Here is a 23,963-nt window from a genome sequence, read left to right on the forward strand (position 1 = left end):
CAGCTTCTACAAATTGCCTGTGATCATTATAAACTTTAATTTCATTATTACACCAGACCAGATTGAATGTAATTTTCTACTGAATAGAGATTATGCAGATTTTTTGTGTCCTATTGTATTAGTTCTGAAAGATTGTTGCTGTTTCTGCAGAACTAAGGTTTCTATCCTCTTACTTTTTGGTCTCAGCTTTGGAGATATTTGATAAGTTAAGGCATGTCCCACTTTCATGACTTAATTCATGACCTTTTTTACTCGTGGATATTTTTCATCATGTTGAAAAAACGCCCCGACCTACATGATGCCACGAGTACCTACGACTAGCATTATGACTTGCTACTACCAACCTATGACCTCCTCAGACCTACCCACGACCTCCTACGACCTTGTGACGACCATGCGGCGAGTACGAGTCAAGGGCAAACTCGGCAGAGGTCGTGAATTAGGTCGTGAATGTGGCACAGGCCCTTTACACAGATGTGTCTTGATCACAAAGAAACAGCCCCTTATTACTGTTGCAGTGGCGAGGAAAGACTTGTGAGATGCTAATTAGTTGAGACCCGCCTGATGGCAATCCATCTTCAAAGAGAAATTAAGTAAATTCACTGGTTATTTGTATTGGATCCAAAACTGTAACTGTGCAAGATCGGCCAACAAGAGTAGCAAAAACTGACATTTACATCAGTTGGTAGAAGAATTTTGACTGTCAAATTAAATCGTCTACATTTTTCACAAATTCAAATAACTAAGTAAATTACGGCTTAGATTTAAAGGAGAAAAGTATTCTGGAGAGATAGAATCCCAGAGCTATACAGCATTGACACAGGTACTGCCCTCCCACTTGTTCATGCCCATCAATTTGCATAACGGAGCTAGTTCTATTTTCCTGCGTCTGGCCCGTATTGCTCTAAACTTTTCAAAGAACAAAAATATTTATTGTTATATCTAATACCCGATGCGATCTTCTTGTATCTGAATAATGAAAGGCCTTGACGGAGTTGATGTGGAGAGGATGTTTCCAGTAGTGGGAGAGTCTAGGACTAGAGATCAAAGAATAAAAGGACATACCTTTAGAATGGAGATGAAGAGGAATTTCTTTAGCCAGAGGATGGTGAGCCTGTGGAATTCATTGCCATGGACACCAGTGGAGGACAAGTCATAGGGTATTTTTAAAGCGGAGATCGACAGGTTTTTGATTAATAAGGGAGACAAAGGTTACAGGGAGAAGGCAGGAGAATGGGGTTGAGAGTGAAAAATAGATCAGCCATGATCTAATGGAGCAAACATGATGGGCCAAATGGCCTAATTCTGCTCCTATGTCTTATGATCTATGTCACGTGCATCACCAAATTAAAATCTATCACAAAACTAATGGTTGTAATTAAATATATGTTTTATATATGTATATTAATGATAATTATACATGATATATTGCAATAATTAGTTGTGTGGTGTATTTTAATCATCACACACAAGAAACAATGGCAAATGTAGTCGTGGCAGGTGTCACAATGTTAGAAATGATAGATTAATGCCATTTCACACACATACATCGGACAAAAATGATGAGAAATGTGTTATTTATATTAAACAAAAGTGCCTTTAGTTGTGCTTGCCTGCCAAAATGTGATGCCATCGGCTGTAATGGGCATGTGATGGCTGATACTCATGTACTTAGGCTACTATTAGCGTAGAGTTGCAAAGGACTAAATTAGAGGAAAGGTTCAATAGCTATCTGAAGCTCATGTTTTGTGCTGCTATCATTTTATCTTCTTTTCCAAGATTATTAGAAAGGCTCGAGCCCAACTAGAATGTTAAAGAGAATCTTCAAAGAAATGAGTGGCAAGGAATGTTCCTGGCACCACATTTGTGACAGCAGAAGGACAGGAAAGTTTTGCACATAGTGCAGATGATGTCAATAGCAATACTTGACACTTGATGTTAGTTATGGGCAATTGGCTTGTTAAAGTCCCTTCAAGGGCATTTGAAGCAAAATATTTTCTTTCCGTTTCTAGATTCTGACCACTAGCCAACAGTTTTTTTTTTTAAATCATTTGATCTTGCATCAGTTCAAGGGAACACAGAAATGCGCTTGGTGATTTAATTTGAAAGACAGCTACTGTCTATGTAAGCTTGTTCTAATTAGACACTGCGATTTATTTTACATTGGAATTCTGCTGAGCTATGCTGCTGGTTCCAAGAAGTTGATGTTCTTCCTTTGAGAGTTCAAATCTCGTGCTGTTTTATATTTCTTTGCAGTTGCCGCTAGAAAATTGATAAACTTTATAATTTCTAATATTCATATTGTACATGACTCTGAGGGTTCAGCTGGTTGATCTGGTAAGCAGCATATCAACTGGTTAAGTTTATACCCCCGGCTACACTGAGGTAGTTAATACTTGTCAGGCCACATTTGAGGCATTCCGGTTATTCTTTTTATCCTCCGAGTCAGGAATGGGAAAATTAGTGACTTTTTCCATTTCTTTGTCAACAATCTGCCAACACTCAGGAAACTGACACTTATCAGTGTGCGACACAAAATACTGGAGTAACTCGGTGGGTCAGACAGCATCCCTGGAGAACATGGATAGATGACGTTTCGGATCGGGACTCTTCTTCAGACTACGAGGTGACTTAATGGGTCGGGATTTTCCTTCAGCTGGCTGAAGAAGGGTCCCGACCCAAAACCTTGTAATGCGAGGAAAGGTACAAAAATGCACATGCACATCCATACATACAAACCAAAAAAACCCCTATTCTTCGTTAGATCAGTGATTCCAACCAGGAATTAAGTAAGGAATACTAAAAACAGGAAGTAATAGAGTAAACATTTTGTTCTATGATATGCAAATCACTTTATTTTCACAGTGCAGCTGTAGTTATTAGAACTTTGATATCTATATTACTAAAACTCTTCTCTTGTTTGTGTGTATGTATATGTGTGTGACATCTGGGCATAATCTGGTTCATTCCTATTTTCTTCCCAATACTAGGCCACAGCCTTCCCATTTTCACACATCCTACTCACATTTTTCCCCGGGATAAACATCTTCCCGTCGCATTTCCAACTATATTTCTTTACTTTTTGATCCTTGAAATTTTAAAAACAGCCCAAACTCGCCCATTTTGAGAAAACAAAATCCGACTGATGTCACAAAGCACTCGCAAGGCACACCGGAAAGGAGGTGCACTCCAGCGCTCGTGGTGAACGACGATTGGCGGTGGCTACCGGCCGTTCAATGCCCTGTGGACGCCTGGTGCATTGGTTAGGTATATAGAAACATAGACATAGAAATATAGAAAATAGGTGCAGGAGTAGGCCATTCGGCCCCTCGAGCCTGTACCGCCATTCAATATGATCATGGCTGATCATCCAACTCAGTATACTGTACCTGCCTTCTATCCATACCCCCTGATCCCTTTAGCCACAAGGGCCACATCTAACTCCCTGTTAAAAATAGCCAACGAACTGGCCTCAATCACCTTCTGTGGCAGAGAATTCCAGAGATTCACCACTCTCTGTGTGAAAAATGTTTTCCTCATCTCGGTCCTAAAATATTTCCCCCTTATCCTTAAACTGTGATCCCTTGTTCTGGACTTCCCCAACATCGGAAACAATCTTCCTGCATCTAGCCTGTCCAACCCTTTAAGAATTTTGTAAGTTTCTATAAGATCCCCCCTCAATCTTCTAAATTCTAGCGAGTACAAACCAAGTCTATCCTGTCTTTCTTCATATGAAAGTCCTGACTTCCCAGGAATCAGTCTGGTGAACCTTCTCTGTACTCCCTCTATGGGTAGAATGTCTTTCCTCAGATTAGGAGACCAAAACTGTACGCAATACTCCAGGTGTGGTCTCACCAAGACCCTGTACAACTGCAGTAGAACCTCCCTGCTCCTATACTCAAATCCTTTTGCTATGAATGCTAACATACCATTCGCCTTCTTCACTGCCTGCTGCACCTCCATGCCTACTTTTAATGACTGGTGTACCATGACACCCAGGTCTCGTTGCATCTTCCCCTTTCCTAATCGGCCAGTATTCAGATAATAGTATACTTTCCTGTTTTTGCCACCAAAGTGGATAACCTCACATTTATCCACATTATACTGCATCTGCCATGCATTTGCCCACTCACCCAGCCTATCCAAGTCACCTTGCAGCCTCCTAGCATCCTCCTCACAGCTAACACTGCCCCCCAGCTTCGTGTCATCTGCAAACTTGGAGATGTTGCATTCAATTCCCTCGTCTAAATCATTAATATATATCGTAAATAGCTGGGGTCCCAGCACTGAGCCTTGCGGTACCCCACTAGTCACTGCCTGCCATTGTGAAAAGGACCCGTTTACTCCTACTCTTTGCTTCCTGTCTGCCAGCCAGTTCTCTATCCACATCAATACTGAACCCCCAATACCATGTGCTTTAAGTTTGTATACTAATCTCTTATGTGGGACCTTGTCGAAAGCCTTCTGAAAGTCCAGATACACCACATCCACTGGTTCTCCTTTACCCACTCTACTAGTTACATCCTCGAAAAATTCTATAAGATTTGTCAGACATGATTTACCTTTCATAAATCCATGCTGACCTTGTCCAATGATTTCACCACTTTCCAAATGCGCTGCTATCCCATCTTTAATAACTGATTCTAGCAGTTTCCCTACTACCGACGTTAGACTGACTGGTCTGTAATTCCCCGTTTTCTCTCTCCCTCCTTTTTTAAAAAGTGGGGTTACATTAGCTACCCTCCAATCCTCAGGAACTACTCCAGAATCTAAAGAGTTTTGAAAAATTATTACTAATGCATCCACTATTTCTAGGGCTACTTCCTTAAGTACTCTGCGATGCAGCGTATCTGGCCTTGGGTATTTATCGGCCTTTAATCCATTCAATTTACCCAACACCTCTTCCCGGCTAACCTGGATTTCACTCAGTTCCTCCATCTCATTTGACCCCCGGTCCCCTGCTATTTCTGGCAAATTATTTATGTCTTCCTTAGTGAAGACAGAACCAAAGTAGTTATTCAATTGGTCTGCCATGTCTTTGTTTCCCATTATCAATTCACCTGTTTCTGACTGCAAGGGACCTACATTTGTTTTAACTAATCTTTTTCTCTCCACATATCTATAAAAACTTTTGCAGTCAGTTTTTATGTTCCCTGCCAATTTTCTTTCATAATCTATTTTCCCTTTCCTAATTAAGCCCTTTGTCCTCCTCTGCTGGTCTCTGAATTTCTCCCAGTCCTCTGGTAGGCTGCTGCTTTTTCTGGCTAATTTGTACGCTTCATCTTTTTTTTTGATACTATCCCTGATTTCCCTTGTTATCCACGGATGCACTACCTTCCTTGATTTATTTTTTTTGCCAAACTGGGATGAACAATTGTTGTAGTTCATCCATGCAGTCTTTAAATGCCTTCCATTGCATATCCACCGTCAACCCATTAAGAATCAATCGCCAGTCTATCTTGGCCAATTCACGTCTCATACCCTCAAAGTTACCTTTCTTTAAGTTCAGGACCCTTGTTTCTGAATTAACAATGTCACTCTCCATCCTAATGAAGAACTCAACCATATTATGGTCACTCTTGCCCAAGGGGCCACGCACAACAAGACTGCTAACTAACTCTTCCTCTTTACTCAATATCCAGTCTAGACTAGCCTGCTCTTTCGTTGGTTCCTCTGCATGTTGGTTTAGAAAACTATCCTGCATACATTCCAAGAAATCCTCCTCTTCAGCACCCTTGCCAATTTGATTCACCCAATCTATATGTAGATTGAAGTCACCCATTTTCACTGTTTTACCTTTGTTGCACAAATTTCTAATTTCCTGTTTGATGCCATCCCTAACTCCACTACTTCTGTTGGGTGGCCTGTACACAACTCCCACTAGAGTTTTCTGCCCCTTAGTGTTTCGCAGCTCTACCCATATCGATTCCACATCCTCCAAGCTAATGTCCTTCCTTTCTATTGCATTAATCTGCTCTCTAATCAGCAACGCTACCCCACCTCCTTTCCCTTTCTGTCTATCCATCCTGAATATTGAATATCCCTGGATGTTGAGCTCCCAGCCTTGGTCACCCTAGAGCCATGTCTCCGTGATCCCAACTATATATCATAGTCATTAATAGCTATCTGCACATTCAACTCATCCACCTTATTACGAATGCTCCTTGCATTGAGACACAAAGCCTTCAGGCTTGTTTTTATAACACTCTTACCCCTTATTATGTTGAAGTGGCCCTTTTTGATTTTTGCCCTGGATTTGTCTGTCACATTTCACCTTGCTACCTATTGCTACGTATTGTTTCTACCCTCATTTTACACCCCTCTCTCTCTACGCTCACACATTTAAGAAACCCTTTCCCTTTAACTCCATCCTCAACTATCCCATTCGACACCCCACCCCCCTTATTCAGTTTAAAACCACCCGTATATATATATGTATATATATATGTGTGTGTATATATATATATATATATATATATATATATATGTATACCCAAACAACAAATCGCTTAGTAATTGTCCATAAAACACAGGAGCTTATAATCATGGGAAAGTAAACATATTAAAGCTTTAAAAATGATTGGAACATTTTTGGTCATTTGTGTGAATTAGTTAAATAGGCACCTTTTCATACGTGTCTAATTATTGTGGGTTTTTTTTCCCTTATTTGTTTATCTTGTAATTCCTCAGTGAAAAGGTGGAACGATAGGGAGAAAGCAGAAACGTTTTGAGACAGGTGTGACTCTCACGCAGCACTGATTTGTGGGTTAACCATGATAAATGATCTTTGACCTTCCTGGCTCCAAAAGGTCATCGCTCTGAATTTTGCAGAGCGACTTGTAGAATTCTAGTAAATTCCCAGTGAAGATCTGAACGAACAAATCAACAACACACCAGTTCCTATTTATGTTTTAGAGATAGAAAGCGTTATCAAATTCTTGAACTTGAAGATATCTGCCAGAGGAGTACAATTAAATGACATTACTGAGATGTTTATAGCACCTAGTAACCAAAGTTCAGATGGGATATGGCTCTGAAGACAGCTGCATTTTACAGTGATTTAACAGCACAAACCCACATGTCTGCTCAGGCAGCTGTTTTCAATGACCATTTAAAAAAGGTCAGCTTTTCTGGGTTGTGAGAATTTCTTTCGGGATCACCTTTTGCAGCTAACGACAACAATCTGACCAGATAGCATGCCAACCATTTGGTTTAGCTACTTCTGTTCTTTATGTATTTTGTCTCCCTTGTAAGTACTGGCATGAGACCAAACTATGAGGAAATATGTGACGAAAGAAATCTGTGGAATGTTAACTACAGCGACATATTTTACTTTTATCCCAGGCCAGATTGTACAAGACTTGGTGTAAGATGTGGGTTAGGATCTAACTAATGGCTGCAGCTGATGGATTGCCATGCTTTTGAATACCAGCTAAGCTGAGGTCAGATTTTATGTAATTAAGATTGGAGTAAGGAATGTGACTTAGAAAATCATTCTACATATCTCTGAATGGGATGATGGTTACAAAACGATCATAGGTATTAATTAAGTTTTGGCAGAACCACAAAACATAAAGTGAAGCACTTTCATTTGAAGTCTTCTCCAATGTGAAACATTCTGTCTTTCAATTTTCGCCTGGTAAAAGCCCTGGCCCACGGTACGAGTTCATTCTAAGAGCTCTCCCAAGTTTAAAGAAAATCAAACTCGTGGTAAGCACCGAGAATGAACGTAGAGGGTACGTCGGAGCTCAGGGACATCTCTTAGCGCTAACGGCAGGTACTCGGGAATACTCGCTAATGGCAGGTAAGCACGGGAAGACTCGTGAACATTTTTCAACATGATGAAAAATGTCCACGCGAGCCCTGCGTACCAACGAGTGGCCATTACCGTAAAACCACTGCCCTACCGTACGGGTTTATTCCAAGAGTTCTCCCGAGTTTGCCCTGATTCGAACTCGGAGATTTACGGTTTAAATATATTTAAATTGTTGAAGATGCAGCCCACAGTGGCAGTAAAAGCTAAGAAAACACATGACAGAGCATTGCACTTTGGCTTAGAGTTATAGATGAGGCCTTCATAATGTGTTGCATAACAGTGTTCATAAAGGGAAAGATGCAAAGCTGAGGACATGAAACAATTTAAATGTAACAAGGAAGGATTTCAATTCTGAGACGTTGGGAAAAGCAAAGCCAGTTTAAATGTGGAAGTAAACAGATCAGTGGTGACAGGGATAAGATGGAAAATAAGTTAGAAAAACTGAGTATGAAATATTTCAGCTGCCTCTTAGATGTTCTACAGTTTGGGCAGTTTTGATTTAATTTTTTGCTTGAATTTACAGATGATGGTCCATATTGATATATACAAAGATAACTGATGCTGCAACATGATATTAATACATAATTGTCCTCAATATTTTTATTGGCTTGGTGGATTTGAAAAAAACGTTTAGACTGATTTTTAATTAGAAAGCAGTCAAAACTTGCAGACCAATATACATTTTGCTACAAAAGTTACCATGCACTAGAAGGATATTTAATTTTGTACTTAAATTGAATATATCTACAGTATATTGATAAATCCTGTTAAAACGTCTCCACTTGTTGCTATGGTGAAAACATCAGGCACTGTTTGATGTTCCATGCAAAATGAATTTCAGCTTTGAACATTTAAATGCTTGCCATGCTTATTCTATATGGGGGTGCTCACAATTTTCGGAGGCTAAAGGAGAAATGTCACCTCTCCGTGTTTGGTCATTGTTGGCCAGACCAGCATTTTTTTAACAACCTTAATTGCCCTTGAAAAGATAGCAGTGAATCGCTTTGAACTGCAGCAGCCTGTCTGGTGAAGATACTACTGTAGTGCTGCTGGTTAAGATGTTCCAGAATTTAGACTTTGTGATGATGAAGAAACAGTAATATCGTATATTCCCAAGTCAAAATGGTCTAATGTGGTTGGACTTTCATCTTTGAACTGCATCTGGTGCGTTCCCATGTCTATCTGTTGTCTTTCTTCTTCTTGGCAATGAAGGGCATGAGTTTTGGAAGTGTTATTGGAGTTGCCTGGGTGATTAAATGCAATGCATTTTGTAGATCGTACACAAATGCAGCAACTGGGGCTGGTAGTGGAGGGAATGAAAGCACTTTGTGTTTTTTGCTCAAGATCGTAGCAGATTTGTTCTTGTGTCTGCTGAAGGATCTAGTGGCGGGTGGCAGTGTGACCTGTGAGGAGGATGCTATGAGAATGCAGGGTGACTTGGACAGGTCGGGGGAATGGGCAGATGCATGGCAGATGAAGTTTATTGTGGATAAATGTGTTATCCACTTTGGTAACAAAAACAGGAAGGCAGAGTACTATCTAAATGGCGTCAAGTTGGGAAAAGTGGAAATACAACGGGATCTGGGGGTCCTTGTTCATCAGTCCATGAAAGTACGCATGCAGGTACAGCAGGCAGTGAAGAAAGCGAATGGCATGTTGTCGAGTATAGGAGCAAAGAGGTCCTTCTGCAGTTGTACAGAGGCCTAGTGAGACCACTCCTGGAGTATTGTGCAGTTTTGGTCTCCTAATTTGAGGAAGGACATTTTGCTATTGAGGGAGTGCAGCATAGGTTTACAAGGTTAATTCCCGGGATGGCAGGACTGTCATATGCTGAGAGAATGGAGCGGCTGGGCTTGTACACTTTTGTGTTTAGAAGGATGAGAGGATATCTTATTGAAACATATAAGATTATTAATGGTTTGGACACGCTAGAGGCAGGAAACATGTTCCCGATGTTGGGGGAGTCCAGAACCAGGGGCCATAGTTTAAGAATAAGGGGTAAGCCATTTAGATTGGAGACGAGGAAACACTTTTTCTCACAGAAAGTTGTGAGTCTGTGGAATTCTCTGCTTCTAGAGGCCAGTTCTCTAGATACTTTCAAGAGAGAGCTAGATAGGGCTCTTAAAGATAGTGGAGTCGGGGGATATGGGGAGAAGGCAGGAAAGGGGTACTGATTGGTGATGATCATCCATGATCACATTGAATGGTGGAGCTGGCTCATAGGGCTGAATGGCCTACTCCTGCACCTATTGTCTATTGACGATTGTCTATTGAAGCATTGAAAATGTTTGAATTAGATGGGTTTGTTTTAAGCTACTTTTTGCTTGCCCTTCTCCCTTGCATCTGCAGTGAAGAGAATAGACTTGAGTTACACCTGGCACAGGTTCAGCAGGCAGATTGCCAAGTGCAACTGCTGGGAAGTTGCCGCAGGTTTATGCGATTCTGCTTGATTCCATATAGAGTCCGATATGGGATCACGTTCAAATGATTCAATGATACTTTATTGTCACAGTTACCTAGGTACAGTGAACTTCTTTGTTTTTGCATACAATCCGATGAAATCATACCGCAGACCTCACCGAGGCAGTACACGAAGAGTCGCCTGTGATGCTGACAAAGTTACAAAAAGATCATCAAACAGTTTTGTCTTCTCGCAGTGGCGAACCAGTTCTACCACAGTACGTGGCTGCAGGCCCCCCATCCGGTCCCCTCTATAGTTCACCAGGTCCTTCTATGTCCATGGCAGCCCCCTGCTGTGTCCTCCCTTAGTTTTCATCGTCCCCCCTACCGGATTACCTTCAATGGCCCTCCTCGTGCTCGATGTACAAATTCCTTCCTTGGAGTGTACCTAGACAGAAAACTGGACTGGTCCAGGAACGCTGAGGATGCTCCTCAAGCTGTGGAGCATCTTGGACAATACATCTCACCTCCTCCATGACACACTGGTCAACCCCCCCTCCACCCCCACTTCCTTCCCCAAATCTTTGCACATCCCCAATCCTTTCCACACGTCACTTTAATTTCATGTATCTTGTGTTTTATGACTGTTGGTAGATCAATTTCCCTCCTAGGATTAATAAAGTTCTATCATATCGTTTCGATATGTATAGTGGAGCTTGTCCAGCATGTTTGGGACTCGTGCATTTGTGTACGAATTCTGAGCATCTAGGTGCCTACTCCCGCCCCAAATATTTGATGCAGCACAGAGCTGCTGTGCAGTGGTGAACTAACACAGCCACCAAGGAACTCAGCAGGTCAGGCAGCATCTGTGGTGGGAAATGAACAGATACGTTTTAGGCTGGGACGCTTCTTCAAGACCCTTCCCAACCTGAAAAGTTATCTGTCCACTTTCCTCCACAGATGCTGCCTGCCCCCTTGGATTCCTCTAGCAGTTTGTTTTTTGCCTAAGATTCCAACATTTGCAGTCTCTTGTCTCAATAGTGAACCTTCTATTCAACTTTTTAATTTTATTTTTGTATATGGACAGTTCCAAATATTTATCCTTGCTTCCTTAAACAATTCCTTAAAAGTGTCTCAACTACTTTCTGCGGAAAAACATTTAAAGTTTCTGCAAACTTCTCCTCACTTTCTGAATCATAGACATTTATGGCATGAATAGAAAAAATGGGCCAGTATAGCATTTTTTGAAGTTTATAACTGCAGATACAGAAATCTTGAGCAAAAATAAAACTGCTAGTAGAACTCAGCAGCGAGACATTTAAATAGACTGTGTGTATGAAGGAACTGCAGATGCTGGTTTGCACTGAAGATAGACACAAAATGCTGGAGTAACTCAACGGGACAGGCAACTCCTAGAGGCTCTCATCTCTGGAGAGAAGGAATGGGTAATGTTTTGGGTCAGGTCTGGGGAATGGTATCAATCTGAAATGTCACCCAGGCCACTCCTTGAATTCATCTCCAGAGGTGAAGAGATGCCTGTTTCCGATGAGTTTTCAACAGCCTGTGGTTTGTGTCTGAGAAGTTTGAATAGACTTTTGACTGTGACATAGGCAGTGACTTTCAGCCCCCCTGGAAAAAAAGCTCCCCACTTTTAAACTTAACCAGACCAGCGCAAGAGCCCGAGGACAACGGGTTTTTTTGTCAAAGAGGACTTTTCAGATTTCAGATTCTTGAACATTTTCATTAATAATTGGAAAAATAAAGCATGAATTTTTCAGATAAGGCAATTTCAGATTCATGGGGGGAAATCTCTAGCAGAATATGTAAACATTTTACCTTTAGCACGTGTTTTGGGGTAGGGGAGGGGTGGGGGAGGGGAGAGGGGTTTAAGGGAAGGCAGGAGACGTGGGCAAGGGGGGTGGGTGAGAGGAAGGGGGAGAGAGAGAGGGGGGGGGGGGAGAGAGAGAGAGGGGGGGGGAGAGAGAGAGGGGGGAGAGAAAGAGAGAGATGGAGAGAAAGAAGAGAGAGGAAGGGAGAGAGAGAGAGAGGGGGAGAGGGGGGGGGGGGGGAGGGGGGAGAGCGAGAGGAGGGAGCGAGAGAGAGGCACACGCACACACACACACTCACTCACTCACTCACTCACTCTCTCTCACTCACTCACTCACACTCTCTCTTGAACTCTCTCTAACTCTCTCGAACTCTCTCAAACTCTCTCTTGTACTTTCTTTGGACTCTCTGTTTTGGGAATATATGCTCTTTCTATCTGCTTACCTAAGTTTCTTGTTATTTTAAAGACCTCAATTAAATCTCTGTCCAGCATCTCTTCTGTGGAAAACACATCCAGTCTAATGCAGTCTTTGGTTATAACTAGAATTTCCATTGGCACCATTCTCATAAATCCTCTCTATGTCTGCTCTGTCCTTCCAGTTGTGCGATGACCAGAATAAACATAGCTTTCCAGTTGTGCTCTAACTAATATTTTATACAATTCTGGTATGACTGTCCTACTTTATATTCCAAGCCTCTGCCTTCAGGGTAAAGTCTTCTGAATATTTCCATCTTCTTGTTTTCCAGGGCATATCCAACTATGGCTGTTGCCCTCTGTAAGCAGCTTATTAATTTGTCCTGCTATCATACAGAGATGGGGCCATGCATTTAAAGGGCCATCTGTTTTTCTATGTTTTTCAGTCTTCACTGTCTATTGTTCTTTTTTTGGCCAAATCTGTCCTCAATTAATGTCATCAATTAAATATAAACAATTGAATAAATATTCATGTTATAAAATTGATGGCACTTCAGTTTTAGCTGTGCAGACAGAAATATGACCTTTCATTAGCTCCTACATTCCTAATTATGTTGAAGTGTTATTTTTATTGTTATAATCTCACAAAGGTTTACATTCACATTACAAACACGTGTTGGAGCTGCTGAGGGAAAGCAGGGATTTTAAGTATTTAAAAAGCTCATAAGAGAAGTAAATAGCAGCTATTGAAAACTGCTACTCACATGGAACTGAATAACGGCAAATTTGGTCATTTGTTTCAACTGATTCAAGTTGATCATTTCAAAGCATGTTGACAGAAGGTAAAGACACCTACCATTGCACAGCTATCTGGCCAGGTATCTACCTGTTGAACATCTTCTTAGGTAGTCCCTCAAGATGGAGGATGATGCAGTGTTGTGGGTGCAGAGCTGATTAATGGATTTATATTCCCTGGAATTTTAAAGGAAGAGAGCTAGTCTTATTGAAATACACAGGAATCTGAGAGGTCTTAACCAACTTGGATAGAGTGGATGTGGAGAGGATGTTTCCACTAGTGGGAGAGTCTAGGACATTAAAGAATTAAAGGACGTTCTTTTAGGAAGGAGATGAGGAGGAATTTCTTTAGCCAGAGGGTGGTGAATCTGTGAAATTCTTTGCCACAGAAGGCTGTGGAGACCGAGTCAGTGGATATATTTAAGGCAGAGATAGACAGATTGTTGATTGGTACAGGTATCAGAGGTTATGGGGAGAAGGCAGGAAAATGGGGTTAGGAGGGATAGATAGACCAGCCATGATTGAATGGCAGTGTAGACATGATGGGCCGAATGGCCGAATTCTGCTTCTATCACATGATGTTATGAATTAGATGCTGGTGGCTGAGTGTAGGTTAACATACCATCCATATTTCCTTGCAACCTAGAAGAGTAATCCCATTCTCCATCAATATTCCCTGCAATCTACTCTCCCCATATGACCAACACTTCTCTCTCCAGATTCTGCTGCTCACCTACAGAAAGGACAAATTACAGAAAACAAACTGCACGTCTTTGGGAAGCGGGAGATAACCAGAGTAGCCAAAGGAACGCGACTGGTCACGGGACGAATGTGCAAACTCCACGCAAGATAGCACCAGGCGTCAGATTGTCCCGTGTTGCCTGGGCTGTCAGATATCAGGTCTACCAACTGTACCATCTACCAGCTGTGACACTCTCACCCTTCAACTAAAAAACACTAAATCATTGAGAATTTATGCCATGGAAGCCAGACATGGTCTATGTGCGGGTCAAATAAGAGCAGCCCAATGTAATTGCATCTTCCAACACGTCCATAACCCAGCAGGTCTTGCCCCCATCACTCTTCAAATAGTGAATTTCAGATCCCTATCATCATCAAGGTGGAAAATTCCATATCTCCCCTCTAATCCTTCCAACAATTACTTTAAATCTAGTCCCTCAGGCATTTGACCTCTTCTGCTAGGAAAATATATCCTTCCTATTTACTATACCCAGGCCCCCAATGATTTTATAGACCGCAATTGTGCCCCTCATCCTGTTTTCCATTCCTGGATAATCCAATTTTAATCATTGCTACCATGTACCAGTCTCGACAGCAGTTTTGTAAATCTCACCATCTCTTGCAACTTTCTTGTAATATGGTGACCAGAATTGCATGCAATTGCACACAATACAATTTACTTCAAGGTACTCGTGGTATGCAAGCTGTGGTCTACTTTATGTTGTATTCAGTTTCAGTACAACCTCCTTGCTCTTATGTTTTATTTATCTGCTAATAAGGGGAAGCATTTTGTCCACAGTTTGAACAATTTTACTAACAAAATGTAGAAATGTTTTCTATATTTATGCCTAAAAACAAGCAGCTGGACAATTGGCAGTCGAGCAGCATCTATGGAGTGAGGTTGGAGTGGGAAGAGAAGGTGTGTCAGGCCAAGACCTTGTTTCTTCCAGCAGCTTGTTTTTGCTCCAGATTCTGACATCTTCAATCTGTTGTGTCTCCTTGCTACATTTAAGGATCTGTGAACATATATTCCAGGATCCCCTTCTTTCCAAACACCACCAGGTCTCACTATGGTAACAGCAGAGTGATCCTCCTGCTATCTGCCACAGTGAAAATCATTGCCAGGAATGGAGATGCATTGCTCATAACATACACAACCTTTGGTGTAGTTCTGTGGCTGACATGGTTATGATTCCGATCCATGAACTCTCCAGACTTTGGTGATGAAGAATCAGATGATGGTAATATCTTTGATTGTCATAGGAGGTGGTTAGATTTTCTTGCTTAAGATGGTTACTCCTTGGCATTTGTGTGACCACATAGCCTGGGTACAATTTTTTGAAAATTTGTGAATTATCTATGATCTGTAGTACTTCTGAGAGGATAGAGAGGATGCCATTGTCATGGACCAAGGGCAATGCCTGAGTAAATCCTGTAGTGCTATCCTGGGGTTGAGATGATGCATCATATAACCATATAACAATTACAGCATGGATGCAGGCCATCTCGGCCCTACAAGTCCGTGCCGACACAACTTTTTTTCCCTTAGTCCCACCTGCCTGCACTCATACCATAACCCTCCATTCCCTTCTCATCCATATGCCTATCCAATTTATTTTTAAATGATACCAACGAACCTGCCTCCACCACTTCCACTGGAAGCTCATTCCACACCGCTACCACTCTCTGAGTAAAGAAGTTCCCCCTCATATTACCCCTAAACTTCTGTCCCTTAATTCTGAAGTCATGTTTGAATCTTCCCTATTCTCAAAGGGAAAAGCTGATCCACATCAACTCTGTCTATCCCTCTCATCATTTTAAAGACCTCTATCAAGTCCCCCCTTAACCTTCTGCGCTCCAGAGAATAAAGACCTAACTTATTCAACCATCCTCAATCAACATAATGAAAATCAAAAACAACTACAGGTATGAAACTAGAAATCTGAAACTAAACCAGAAAATGTGAGAAACACTTAGCAGGTTAGGAGAGTATCTGGGGAAATAGAAAAAGAGTTGCCATTTCAGGTGGACATAATAATTTTATTTTGCAATAGTAATGATTCCAATAAATGGATGAGATCTTTTGGCCAGTAATCCCAGTCAGTCAAATGCTGCCATGATATTAAGAGCTGTCACTCTTATAGAAGCATAGAAACATAGAAAATAGGTGCAGGATGAGAGCATTCGGCCCTACGAGCCAGCACCGCCATTCATTGTGATCATGGCTGATCGTCCCCAATCAATAACCTGTGCCTGCCTTCTCCCCATATCACCTGCATGCAGGTGCAGCAGGCAGTGAAGAAAGCGAATGGTATGTTAGCATTCATAGCAAAAGGATTTGAGTATAGGAGCAGGGAGGTTCTACTGCAGTTGTAAAGGGTCCTGGTGAGACCATACCTGGAGTATTGCGTGCAGTTTTGGTCTCCTAATTTGAGGAAGGACATTCTTGCCATAGGGGGAGTACAGAGAAGGTTCACCAGATTGATTCCTGGGATGTCAGGACTTTCATATGAAGAAAAATTGGATAGACTCGGCTTGTACTCGCTAGAATTTAGAAGATTGAGAGGGGACCTTATAGAAACTTACAACATTCTTAAGGGGTTGGACAGGCTAGATGCGGGAAGATTGTTCCCGATGTTGGGGAAGTTCAGATCATGGGGTCACAGTTTAAGGATAAAGGGGAAATCTTTTAGGACTGAGATGAGAAAAACATTTTTTACACCGAGCGTATACGGATGTACTGTGGAATTCTCTGCCACAGAAGGTAGTTGAGGCCAGTTCATTGGCTATATTTAAGAGGGAGTTAGATGTGGCCCTTGTGGCTAAAGGGATCAGGCGGTATGGAGTGAAAGCTGGTACAGGATACTGAGTTGGATGGTCAGCCATGATCAAATTGAATGGCGGTGCAGGCTTGAAGGGCCGAATGGCCTACTCCTGCACCTATTATCTATGTTTCTATGATTCCACTAGCTCCTAGAGCTCTATCTAAGTCTCTCTTAAATCCATCCAGTCATGTATCAAATTCAGCTTTTTTTTTAACCAGGCTGGGCTGCAATGAGCTGCATAACTGAAACTAAACTGAGGATCAGTGCCATTCAATGTTGCTATTGACATCAGCTTCCATCACTTAATGAGTGAGAGTATGCTGATTGGGTAAATCATGGGACTATTGGCTTTTATCCCATCTAAGCTCATCTCCAAACTCGTGTAATTTGGATTTAGCACTCATCTCTACAAATGAATCCTCGACTTCCAAACCAACAGACCACAATTAGTGAGGATAGGTGACAAATCATCCACTATTGTAATCCTCAATGTTTAAGAAGGAACTGCAGATGCTGGAGAATCGAAGGTACACAAAAAAGCTGGAGAAACTCAGCGGGTGCAGCAGCATCTATGGAGCGAAGGAAATAGGCAACGTTTCGGGCCGAAACCCTTCTTCAGACCATGGTAATCCTCAATACTGGTGCTCAGCACGGATGTGTGCTCAGCCCCCTTCTTTACTTCTTGTACACACACGACTATGCAGCCAAATACAAATCATTCCAATTTACAAATTTGCAGATGACACCACTGTAGTGGGCCGGATATTAAATATTGACGAGGCCAAGTACAGGAAGGAAATTGAGAACCTCGTAACTAGGTGTCAAGCCAACAATCTTTCTCTCATTTTTTTTTAAAAGGAGGTAGTGGTTGTCTTCTGGAAGCAAAGCAGTACACATACCCGGTATACATTGGAAATATACAAAGCAGTACACATACCCGGTATACATTGGAAATATACAAAGCAGTACACATACCCGGTATACATTGGCAATATACAAAGCAGTACACATACCCGGTATACATTGGAAATATACAAAGCAGTACACATACCCGGTATACATTGGTAATATACAAAGCAGTACACATACCCGGTATACATTGGAAATATACAAAGCAGTACACATACCCGGTATACATTGGTAATATACAAAGCAGTACACACACCCGGTATACATTGGAAATATACAAAGCAGTACACATACCCGGTATACATTGGCAGTACCAATGTAAAGATGGTTAAAAGCTTCACATTTTTAAAAGTAAATACCACCAGCAACTTGAACTGGACTAGCCACATCGAAGCAATGACCAAGAAAGCACACTACACCTCTACCTCCTTGGAAGGTTTAGGAAGTTTGGCATCTCCCCAACAACTCTCAGCAACTTCTACAGAGGTGCCGTAGAAAGTATTTATTAGGACGCATCACATCATGTTTTGGGAACAGCTCCATTCAAGACTGCAAGAAACTGTAGAGAATTGTGAGCGCAGCCCAGACCATCATGCAAACCAACCACCCTTCCATTGACTTCATCTACACTTCAGGCTGCCTCAGCAAGTCACCAGCATAATCAAGATGTGTCTCACCCCAGACACTCCCTCTTCTCCCCTCCCCCGTCAAGCAAGAAGTACAGAAGTGTGAAAAAACACAACTCCAGCTTCAGGGACAGTTTCTTCCCAGTTGTTATCAGGCAACTGAACCATCTTATCACCAACTGGAGAGTGGTCCTGAGCTGCCATCAACTCCATTTGACCCTTGCAGAACCTTTAATCAAAACTTTCTGGACTTTATATTGCACTAAAGGTATAGCTTGGTTTATTGTCACATATACTGAGGTACAGTGAAAAGTTTGTGTTGCATGCTAACCAGTCAGCGGTAAAACAATACATGATTGCAATTGAGCTGTCCACAGTATACAGATACATGACAAAAATAATAGCGTTTAATGCAAGATAAAGTTAAATGCTATATCAGTACTCTGAGTTCACCTTGATTGTAATCATGTTTAATCTTTCTGCTGACTGGATAGCACACAACAAAAAAGCTCTTCACTGTACCTCGGTACACGTGATAACAAACTAAACCAAACTTTTGTGAGGAGGGCATAATGTGGATTACATTCCAGTTCATCATGATTTTTTACAACTTGTGTTGGAGGTGCAGCTCGAGGTATAATTAGTTTCTAATGTTCAAGTCTTCAACATTTTAGCTGGAATGTTCTCTGCTCCCATAGGTTTTCCTATAGTAAATGTGCTCAGATATCCCAGTGAAGAGTGGAATTACCCCAAAATGGATTAATGTTAATTTACAGCTGTAAATTTGGAGAACCCAGAGAGAAGCTGAAATAATCCTTGCAACGTTTCTGGTATAAAAGGTTACAAGCCTTTCAATGTTAACTTTGTATTCATTGAGGAACCTAGTCTCTGGTTCAATTCTAATTACAGGGGCCAGTTGGCTTGTTGAACTTCTTACCCACTGAATTTCTGCAAGCACTTTTCATTTTTATCATTGTTATTTATATTTTCAGGCCACCTAATTTCAGAATAGTTGAAATCTACTTTGATTATTATAGATTTTCAAATCACTTTCCTAATTTGTTTCCATATATTTTCCTTCACCTCCTTCCAATGATTAGTTGGTCTGCAGATCATATAGTGTGGTTGAGACTTTATCAACTTTTATCATCATCCAGATTGGTTCTGTCTTACTTATGGCTTCATTTCTTTTCTTTGCTGCCATATGTTACCCCTAATTAGTACGGCAACTGCAGGCCTACTCTTTTGAGCTCTATATTAAATATTTTATGTTTTGCAATGTTTAATTCCCTGTCTTGAATTTTTTTGTAGCCTCGTTTCTGTAATCCCTACAATGTTTGATTCCTTGCAGTATGCAGTGTTGCCTAGAGCTATCATGCTTTATGACTAACACCGAATGCATTGCTATACGGACAATTTAACTCCCATTTCCATTATGGTTTGATTCGCTTTATTTCACTTTTCTGCAGAAATTCCAGGCCAGTCCTCAAGATCTTAAGATTAATTCGTTGATCTAAAGATTAATGAGAAAATCAAATGCTATCTGCAAACATGAAATACAGTTTAATGACCAATCCAACAATAAGAAACCTCACAATGGAATTAATTTAATAGGATTTGTCTTCAATTGGCAATTGGTACGATGAAAATAATAGTATGGAATAATTTCTGCTTCTAAATGTGGCTTCAACATTTTACTGAACATTCTGCAATAAATATTGTGTTTCTAAGCTTCAAAATTTCACACATTATTCCAGATACTCTTCTGTTGTTACATACATTTCTAAAGGAACTGAAATAATTGAATGATGTACAAGGATGTCAAACATTGTGAAGGAAACAAGAAAGTGTAAGCTTTATTTTAGTAATAGATATTGCAGGAAATACTCAGTGGATTGGGCAGCGCCCATACGGGGAGAAATGATATTGGATACAATTAATAATTTAGTGGATGGCACCCAAATTGATGGTGTAGAGGACATCAAGAAGGTTGTCATTGGTTACAACATAATCTGTATGGGTGCTCCAACGTCCTCCCACATCCTAAAATGTTGGTTTGTAGGTTAATTGGCAACTAAATTATTGCCAGTGTGTGGGTGAATGGAAGAATCTGGTAGAGAATGCGGGGTGAATAGTATGGGATTAGTGTGGTGGTTGTGAAGATGGATGGATGCTATGATCATCATAGACTTGGTGGGCTGAAGGGGCTGTTTCTGTACTGTATGATTCTATTTCAATGAGATGATGGAAAAGACTATGGGATCCATGTAGTCTGTTCACACTGCCAGTCCCCAGCATTGGCCTCACTCATCATGCCAGCCAGGCCTGGTCCTGGGTAACACATCCCAACACCGAGTGGCCATACCGCTCACCATGGCCTAGTCAGCATCAACCGTCATGGTCACCATTTTACGCTGAGCTGTGGGATGAGTAATTGCCGTCGAAACATTAACAGAGTGTGAGAGTTCACACTATGTCCCAAGCCAACGGCACACATAAATGAGGGAGGACAGGCTCCCACCATGGCCGAGAGGAGGGCAGGGATTCATGCCAGACTCCCAGTGTGGTGCTGCACAAGCTTTCAAAGTGCAGCATTAGAATGAATGAATGAGTTTATTGGCCAAGTATTCACATACAAGGAATTTGCCTTGGTGCTCCGCCCGCAAGTGACAACGACATAGTGTGACAGTTAGAAATGACACATAAAGCATTAAACATTAATAATAAAACATTATTGATTAAACATGTGAATTAAATAAAATACCAGAGCAAAAGGAGGCTACAGATTTTTGGTTATTGAGGAGAGCAACTACTCGTGGATGAAAACTGTTTTTATTTATGGCTGTGGCAGCTTTGACAGTCCGGAGTCGCCTTCCAAAGGGAAGTGATTCAAAGAATTTGGGCCAGGGTGAGTGGGGTCAGAGATGATCTTGCCTGCTCACTTCCTGGCCCTTGCAGTGTCCAGTTCATCAATGGAGGGAAGGTTGCAGCCAATAACCTTCTCAGCGGATCGGACGATTCGCTGCAACCTCTGGATGTCGTGCTTGGTGGCTGAAGATGGGTTTTGTTACCTATTTCCTTCGCTCCATACATGCTGCCGCACCCGCTGAGTTTCTCCAGCACTTTTGTCTACCTTCAATTTTCCAGCATCTGCAGTTCCTTCTTAATCATAAATAAATGGACTGTGGCTTACGTGATTCTTATTACGTAATATATGAGAGACTTTAAGCGTAATATGGATCATACCTAAACCTATAAGCTTGGAGCCAACAAACTACGCTTGCTTCTGCCTTAGTATAATTAATATAACTGTAGTTTTGTTACAAAACCTACCATCAGCGGTACTCCAGATCTGCCACTGCCTGCGGGGGGGAGGGGGGGGGGAGGGACGGGATTAAAATGATTAAAATTCAGGTTTGTATTTGTGGTCAGAGAGGTATTTGCTCGGATTTACAAGTTGATAAAGAAAATTTGTTCTGCGCTTCCGTTTTCGTTTAAAAAAAAATTTGCTGGTCGATTGCTTTGCTGGATTGAAGTTAAACGCGACTTCTAATGCTTTCAACATCACGGATCAAAATCAACATCAAGGTCTTGCACATCAGGCCAAAACAAAAGTTATATCGTTTATTTAACATCTTACCTTGCTTTTTAGTGTGGTTTCATTTTATTCTGATGATTCAAAATATGTTATTTAGGGCACGATATCGGCCGTGTCTTGCCTGCCGATGTCGCGGGGCTTATCATGGCAGCGGCCACATTCCGATCTATCCACTCTCATGATAATCAAATTCATTATTATTTTGCACAATCATGTCATAAGAACATCTAACTCATCTATATTTTGTGTTATTGTCTATTTTTTTTTAAATTGGCTATTTAAAAATTTATTTTTAGCCTTTTCTTGAGAATGGGATAGATGTTTAGATCTAGTAATTGAATTTAGATGAATTTAATTGATTTGATGACTGATGAATATGATTTTTTTGTTGGGTATTTACAATTTGTTTTAACGTTACAATAATATTAAAGTTCTGATCTTGAGAATATCACATTTTTGAATTTTCAAGGCAGTCTGGGTGTTTATTACTATTGCCGTCACAACGGTCAATTTTATAATTATCTACAATTAGACTAAATATATGCTTTAATTTCAGGTTATCCAAGTAAGATGCATCATATTTGTTTCAGAATGCTTCAATCTATAATAACTGAAAATTTCATTCAGTTCTCTTATTTTGTAAAAAAGTTATGGGCTTTTATGTCAATTGACTGTCCTCAATCACAACTTTTGTGTTAAGTTAATGGAAAAACAATAGGGAACAAGATGCTAATTTCCGAGTATGAAAATGACCATAACGTTTTTAATACTGAAGGTATGAAAGTGAATTAGGTATAAAAATTTAAGTCATTTGATGCGTTATCTGATGGGATAAATTACAGGCTTGATTTTTAAAATCTCAAAATGTTGTAACATTCCTAATAACTGATGACAAGATAAAGATTGCTTACGCTGATTAAATTCATCTCACCTTCATTTTGACGTTTACTGACATTTTCCGTCTAGCATTCCATTTGTAGGAGTGTTCATGTGAAAAATTTGCAGCCAATCTTAAATAAAACTTTATTAGGGATTATAAAGGCGAAGAGTACAAGGAAATTGTGTCAAATGTCACAATTGCACAGTGCTAGAGCTTTGAAGCATAGGCTGTCAGTGAGCACTGGAAAAACATTTTGGCATGAGGTTGCTGATTGAAAATGTATGGATTTATAGATGCGGCTGTTTTTGAACTTAGCCACAGATATTATTCCTACAGTCTGCAACAAAGTCTCTTTCATGTGGAAAGAAACACGTTCTCACAATTTGGAACATGTACAGATATTATCAAAAGATTTGGGTAGATTACAGGGCATGTAAACACATGGAGGAAAATAAATCCAGGGAGGAGCACTGACTGGCAAGGGGAATGTGGGAATATGTTGAAATTCAGGATTCTGCTTTAAAGTGTAGATGGGTAGCCAAAATGAAAACAATGTCCTGTGAACTACCTCTGTACTTAATGTTACTTTTCTAGGATTTTGAGGTGATTTATTTTGATGTAAAGTTTAAAAACTGAACTGCTTTTTTACCATGTGATATTTTCCCTTATAGCCTTGTTTTATAAACTAGCTTAAAAATGATACAGTCAAACTAATTGTTAGGTTTTTTTCATGATTGTAAAAAAATATGTATTTTGCCTTCTAACAAACGTTTCCAGATTGATTAATATACAAAATACTCTCGGAGATTCGGGAGCTGCATTCGTCCCTGCAGGTTTTGGTACTTTTGAGATACAGTAATATAATTTATGGTTTTAAGGTGCTTTGATAACTATATTAGGCCATTTTTACCTGATAACCATATAACCATATAACAATTACAGCACGGAAACAGGCCATCTCGGCCCTACAAGTCTGTGCCAAACAAATTTTTTTTTCCCCTTAGTCCCACCTGCCTGCACTCATACCATAACCCTCCATTCCCTTCTCATCCATATGCCTATCCAATTTATTTTTAAATGATACCAATGAACCTGCCTCCACCACTTCCACTGGAAGCTCATTCCACACCG

At 40.7% G+C, this 23,963-nt stretch overlaps 1 protein-coding gene across 3 annotated transcripts in view; it reads left to right on the plus strand.

Annotated features, from left to right (window-relative positions):
* cdk14 (cyclin-dependent kinase 14) overlaps window positions 1-23,963 on the plus strand; it is a 659,117-nt gene that overhangs the window by 479,555 nt on the left and 155,599 nt on the right. The window lies entirely within an intron of this gene.

Source organism: Leucoraja erinacea, chromosome 2, assembly GCF_028641065.1.
Source record: "Leucoraja erinacea ecotype New England chromosome 2, Leri_hhj_1, whole genome shotgun sequence".
NCBI classification, from domain to species: domain Eukaryota; kingdom Metazoa; phylum Chordata; class Chondrichthyes; order Rajiformes; family Rajidae; genus Leucoraja; species Leucoraja erinaceus.